Genomic DNA, 7,290 nt, shown 5'->3' with positions numbered 1-7,290 from the left:
ATATCAAGTGAGTGGAATTATATCTGTTTGTCCCAAACCTCTAGGCTTTAACAATGGAAAACCTGTGAATATAACACAAATGTCCTACTCTCTAGCATCTTATCATATAACCAGGTAATTTACTAAGTATTTAATAGAATACAATCTATGTATCTTTCCTAACCAAAAGTTGACCCAAAAGACATGACTTTAGTCATTTCTTCGATTCTAGTAAGAAAGTCTCTTCATTGCTCAGGAGTTACAACAGAAGTCACAGTCCTTGCAAATGATAAGACTGTTTCACTGAAGAGCTATATTCATCCCTCAAACATGAGATCCAGTTTGATACATCCTGCATAAGCAGTATTACGTTGGAATTCAACAACCTCCCAGTGGTTTGGAGAGTAACATGTGGAACTATTAAGAAGTAGAACTGGCCAGAAAGTAGCATTCATCAAAAAAAAAAAAAAAAAAAAAAAAAAGGATTAGTATGGGTTGATGGTCAAGAAGATGACATATGAGACTTTGTTCTAATTCACAAGAAGGTTATGATGAGTGATGAAGAAATATGGTAAAATGTGACAACAGTAAAAGCAAGATAGAATCAAATGCTAAGTGTGTGGAGTAGATGATACAACTACACACTAAAGGAGCAATGCCTGCCCCTTCATGTACTCCATGATCACTCCTGGTTAAGTTCTTGGGGATTCTTCTCACAGTCATTGATCTAAGCATGTGGACCAGCTCAAGACCAGAGCAGCAACATCTGAACTTAACCACCCTCTTTTCATTGATAAACCCTGAGGATGGACCTTCATCTACTCACTTGGAACAGGAATATCAAAATGGGAACAAAAGGTTTCAGTCGATCCAGAGGGAAAAAGGAAGTGCAATGGTGAAATCCATCTTGATGACTAGAACATCCAGACACTGGTCCTAGCAAGCAAGGATAAGCACTTCCAGGTTGTTTGTTTGTTTGTTTGTTTGTTTGTTTGTTTGGGGGTAGGGTGTGTGTAATGGTGAGCCCATTTAAAAGTTACACTAAGAAAGTTTTAGAATTGTCTGAGACGTGACAAGCAAATGAACCAGTGAAATTGTTATAGGAAAGATAATTAAGTGTGACAAGATGAAATTTGTGAAGTAAGGCCAGATGAGCAAGCAAGGATGTCTCGGCTCCTGCAGAGACCAAGTCAAGTGAACTCAACAATGTTAAATAATCCACATTTAGGTGAAAACAATGTTTAAAATCCAAGCTCTATGTTGAACTTTCAAAATGTTTGCATATTTTCCTCTGCCTTCCACAGCTTTCTTAATGAATGTTTCATCTATTTCAGAATGTCAAATTTAGTTTTAACATGATCTTTTAATTCACACTAACAATTGACTTTTATGATCTCTGCTTTCAGAATCTACAAGTAATCTGAAAAATCCGAAAGTTGTAGGTATATAGCCAACATATAGACACACTAAAATAGAAGTAGTATAAATAATTGTGCTATAATAGGGAAAACTGATATGATGTTTGACACAGAAACATCTATTAAATAATAATTAAAATTTTCTATTCCATATGAAAATAATGGCAAATGGACATTTAATCCCATGATTAAATGGGTTCAGGACAATGGAAGGTTCAGTTATAAATATCTCCACTTAAATTGCAAATAGGTATTGGAAAGCTACAATATGCTAGAAACTATAGTGTGGACTGTAAGAGACACTGAAAATATAAGAAAGTTCTTACCTTCAGGGAATTTATAATCTAATAACTGAATTGATGAAATCTAATCATTTCTGATCTAGACAGGGTGATATAAATTCCTTTCTACCTGTTCTCCCTTGCTAAACACAAGTATAAAACCAGGAAATAATATATAGCCAAAGGGAAAACTTCTGGAGGATGGTAAAAAGAAAATTAAATCAGGGATCCTAGGACTAGAGTAATGTCATGCTTGTCCAGATCTTAGAGCCCAGGCTTGTGTTATGCACCTCAGATACTAGTGGGTTCATTCTTCCAACAAAGCTCCCTATGACAATGAACAAGCCCAATGCCACCACCATATTGACTGGAATCACTTCCTTCCTGGTCCTCAAAAAGTGAAGTAAGATCTTGGAGAAGAACCCACAATAACCACATTATTAAACCAGCATAGTACCTAACTACATCCTAAGTGTCCTCAAACCAGTAGATAAACATAGTCCTTGCCCTCATCTGGGAAACTTCTCTTTGCAACAGACAGAGACCATTTCAGAAAACCACAGCCAATCAAAATGTGGAGTTGGAAAGTCCAGTCCCAACTGATGCATCCGCAGCACAACTCATACACCTAAGGCTCAAAACTGACCATTATGTTGGCTGCTTAGATGACTGAGCAGGTAAAGGAGCTTGCCACCAAGTCTGACAACCTGAATTTGATCCACAAAAACCAAAGGACACTTCATCCTACCACAAGGACACTTGCTCAACCATGTTCATTGCTGCTCTGTTCATAATAGCCAAAAATTGGAAAAAATTAACTATCCCTCAGTAGAAGAATGAATAAAGAAAATGTGATATATTTACACAATCAAGTATTGCTCAACTGTTTAAAAGAATGAAATCATGAAACTAGGGGGCAAATGGATGGAACTAGAAAAAATTATTTTGAGTGAGGTAACACAGACCCAGAAAGATAAATATGGTATGTATTCACTTATATGTGGATATTATTTATTAAATAAATGATAGTCAAACTACATTTTGAAGACCCAGAGAGGTTAGGTACAAAGGAAGGGACTGGGGAATGGGGCACACATAGAGCTCCTTGAGTGAGGGAAATAGAATAGATTTTATGGGGGGAATAAGAGTCAAGGGACAGGAACTGGAGAATCGGCTAAGGAGGGGGAAGGAAGATGGAGTTAAGGGAGGGAACTCAGGGAGAAACAGCTAGAATTGAGGGGCATTTGAGATGTGATATGGGAACCTAGTGCAGTGGAAATTTCCTAAAATAGATGAAGATGATCCTAATGAAGTCTCCAAACAGTGGGGGAGATGGACTCCCAGTTGGTCATCTCTTGTCACCAAACAGAGCATCCAGTACTGGGCCTGAGTTAAATCCAACTGGCCAAAGGGATCCCATGGAAATCCCCAGACAATCCAGCCTGCTGGCAAGAGAATAGGCTGCTTTCCAAAAACTGACAGTTCCCCATTGCTGAAGACCACATCCACACCACTCATTGAACATGGAGAGGTCAAGCTGTTGCCTACATAGAACCCTCACCCTATGTTCTTTGGCACAGGAAGGTACCCTGCAGGCTACCAAAGGAGAAACATAAGCATTAACGCAACCACAAAACCTTTGCTCTACAGCAAATGTGGCACAAATCTTGTGGGAGTAACCAAACAATGTCAAATTTGTTTTTGTTTGTTTGGAGGTTTGGGGTTTTTGTTTTTTTATTTTTAGACAGAGTTTCTCTGTGTAGCTTTGCAACTTTCCTGGAACTCACTCTGTAGCCCAGGCTTGCCTCAAACTCACAGAGATCCACCTGCCTCTGCCTCCCAAGTGCTGGGATTAAAGGCGTGCGCCACCAATGCCCTGCGTCAAATTTGACTTAAGGCCCACTCCATGAGATGGAAGCAATACCTAACACCACTTGAGTGACCAAGAACCAAAGACTACCATAGATGTAGGGTAAAACCAAATACTACTAATCTTTAAAAAAAAAAAAAAAAAGTCCCTAATGATATTCGGCTATACTCTGGTCTAGCCATCATCAGAGAAGCTTCCTCCTGCAACAGATAGGAACAAATACAGAGACCCAACAGCCAGACATTACACACAGAGAGAGAGACTTTTGAACACATGTCTCTAAATGGGATGTCTCCATCAAAACTCCACTCCTGGGAACTCAGGAAAACCCATGGAAGGAGTGGTAGGAAAACATGTAAGAACCAGGGGGGATAGATGATACCAGGAGAACAAGGTGCTCTAAATTAACTAAGCAAAACTTATATGAACTCAAAGGGACTGAATCAGCAGGCACAGAGCCTCCAAGGGTCTGCACCAGGACCTCTTCATTTGTATTACAGCTAATAGCTTAGTATTTTTATGGGATTCTGGAATGTGTGAACAAATGGATCTCTGACTCTTGTGCCTGCTGTTGGGACTCTTTTCCTCCTGTTGGGTTGCCATGTCCAACTTTGATATTTTTTCTTTCTCTTATCATATTTTTTATGTTTTGTTATTAGTCTCTTAGAAGCCTGTTATTTTCTAATGAGAGGCAGAAAAGGAGTGGATCTGGATGGTAGGAAAGGTGGGGAGTGATTGGGAGGAGTAGAGTGAGGGGAAATCATATTCAGGACATATCATATGAGAAAAGAATCTATTTTTAATAAAAGGAAAAGATAAAAACAAGCCAAATTAATAATAAAAACAAAAAAGAAAGGGAAAATTGTATAGATAAATTTATATATCAGTTATCATTAACATTAAAAGGTTGTCTCCTGAGAAGAAAATGTTAAAAGGAGGAATAAATATTTATCAGTAGAAAATATTTATAAATCAAGTATCTGATGAAGAACTTACATTTAAACTATGTAAAGGAGGCTCAATCCACAACAGAAATAATAATAATAAAGAGTGTGCACATTAAGGAATGTTTAAATTCATTAGATTGTGAGGATATGCAAACTGACACTAGAATGAGCTGTCACCACGTTTAGAGGTATGCATCTACAAGAATGGCTAAAATAAAATGATGACCAAGCTAAGTGCTGGCAAGCATGGGATGAATCATTCACACATTGTTAGGGGGAATGTAAAATGGTATAGATCCTTCTTACAATAGTAAACATGCAATTAGCACATTGTACAACAGTTCCAACGGTGGGTCTCTATGGCAGAGAAATAAAAATTTATTTCTGTATAAAACCCTAAACATAAATGTTCAAAGCCAGAAGAGATCAAGTAGTGTGTGTGTGTGTGTGTGTGTGTGTGTGTGTGTGTGTGTGTGTGTGTGAAATAAAGAGGAAAAGGCCATGAATTTAAGAAAAAAAAAGTGAGAAAGTTACACAGGAGTGATAGGAGGGAGGAAAGAGAAAGGGGAAATGATATGAGAAAAACATTCACAAAGTTGACAAATTAGATGGATTGCCAGAGATTTATTCTGAATGAAATATTCACTTTAAAAGGCCATTTACCATGTAAAAAATAGCATTTTGAGATGGCAAGTGTTTTGAAATGGGAAACACATTAGCTGTGAAGGAAATAGTGGCAGAAGAGACTTATGCATTGGTATCAATGCCAATAGGAAAGTTCTTTGTGGTATGAGAAGTGATCCATGCCTTAATGGTCGAAGAATGTACATAAGTGATAAGATTTCATAGAACTAAATGAACAGGAGTAAAATGAAAACCCCAAAGGAGGCAGGTTTATATCAATATTAGTATTCTGGTTGTGATATTATGCTATAGTCTTGCAGAATACTGTTGTTAGGAAAATTAGGTAAATTGGATACATGATCCCCATGCTGGCTAGTTTTACGTCAACCTGACAAAAGCTAAGGTCATCTGGGAAAAACAAATTTTAATTTAAAATACATGCCTGCATCTTTTCACCTATAGCTTTTTCCTGTATCTTTTTTCACCTGTATCTTTTTACCCTACAGTTTGGCCACAGACAAGTCTGTAGGGCATTTTCTTGATGGATAATTGATGCCCAGCCCATTGTGAGTGGTGCCATGCCTGGGCATGTGATTCTGGATGGTATAGGAAAGCAGGCTGCGCACGTCATGAAGAGCAAGTAAGGAAGGATCACTCCTCCATGGTTTGACATCAGTTCTTACCTATGGGTTCCTACCTTAGTTATTACCCTGTTTCTCTTTATGATGGATTGCAATTGGGAGGTATAAACTAAAGTAAAGTTTGCACTTTGGTTATGGTGTTTTATCATAGCAACAAAAAACCTAAGACAGAAATTGGTATCAGGTTCATGGAATATTACTATGACAGACCTGACTATTTTGAAGAGGATTGTCAGAGCATTTGAACTTAGACTGAACAAGCTGTTGAGTACTCTAAGTTCAAGTGGGTTGTTCTGTGGGAGCATGGAGGCTAAGAGTACTGAGATAAATACACACAATGGAGGGCTGTCTTGTGAAGTTACAGGAGGAAGATTGAGAGTCTCATAAAGTCTCTATTGGGGATGTTTAATATTTTGAATTAAGAAATAGGTGGCTCTGGTCAGCTGGGACTGAAGAGTCAGCTTTGATTAATAAGAGACCAGAACCACTAAAGCGAAATGTCTGTTTTGTTGATAGGATCAGTGCTGGTTAGCTGGAGCTGAGAAATCAGTGGTGGTTAATAAGAAGTGAAATCTGGGAAGTATTTCCTTAAGATCAACAGAGAAGCTGTGGACCAGAGGTAGGCTTAAGAATTTCCTGGATTGTACCAGTTTTGAAGGCATGAAAGGGTCACAGAGAGCAACTAAGGCTTGGCACTATGTGGCAGGGTCAGAGCTCTTGAAGAGAGCCTAGGAGAGGTTACTGGTGAAGGTACAGTGGAGACCCCAGCATTTTGGAAATGCCAGTGCCATGAAATGTCTGTCACAGACAGCAGCGTCTGTCAAGTGGAGCTTTTCTGAGCCCATGGCATGTGGTATGTGTGCTGTGGTGAACCCTTGGGAGTCTAGATCATGAATCCCAGAGTCTGCACGGCACTTTCCTTTGTTGGACTTTGCTTGCTTTTGCTTTGGTCTGATTGTGATTTGCCCTGGTCCTTCCCTCTTGAAGTAAGATAGTATATAACTTACTTCTTTTTATTTTACAGAGGTCCACATTTAAGAGACTTTGGATATTTCAGGGAGACTCTGGACATTTTGAGAGTCTTTGGATATTTTAGAGAAGCTTAGACTTTGAAAGCAACTTTGGATGTTTTAAAAATAATTTTCTAAATGTTTGCACTTTTATTTTATTTTATTTTATAATTTAATTTAGGTAGATTCAGTCCAGGCAGGTTCATTCCCCTCCTCCAGGCTGAGCGAAGTGTCCCTGCATAAGGCTCAGGTTCCAAACAACCAGCTCATGCACTAAGGACAGGTCCCAGTCCCACTACCTGGGATGCCTCCCAAACAGTTCAAGCTTTTCAATTGTCTCATTTATCCAGAGGGCCTGATTCATTTGGGGGCTCCTCAGCTATTGGTTCATAGTTCATGTGTTTCCATTAGTTTGGCTATTTGTCCCTTGCTTTTTCCAATCTTGGTCTCAACAATTCTCACTCATACAATCCCTCCTCTTTCTCGCCATTTGGACTCCTGGAGCTCCACCTGGGGCTTG

The sequence above is a fragment of the Onychomys torridus genome, chromosome 4, assembly GCF_903995425.1.
Source record: "Onychomys torridus chromosome 4, mOncTor1.1, whole genome shotgun sequence".
Lineage (NCBI taxonomy): Eukaryota > Metazoa > Chordata > Mammalia > Rodentia > Cricetidae > Onychomys > Onychomys torridus.
Note: the sequence above shows the minus strand (reverse complement) of the source record.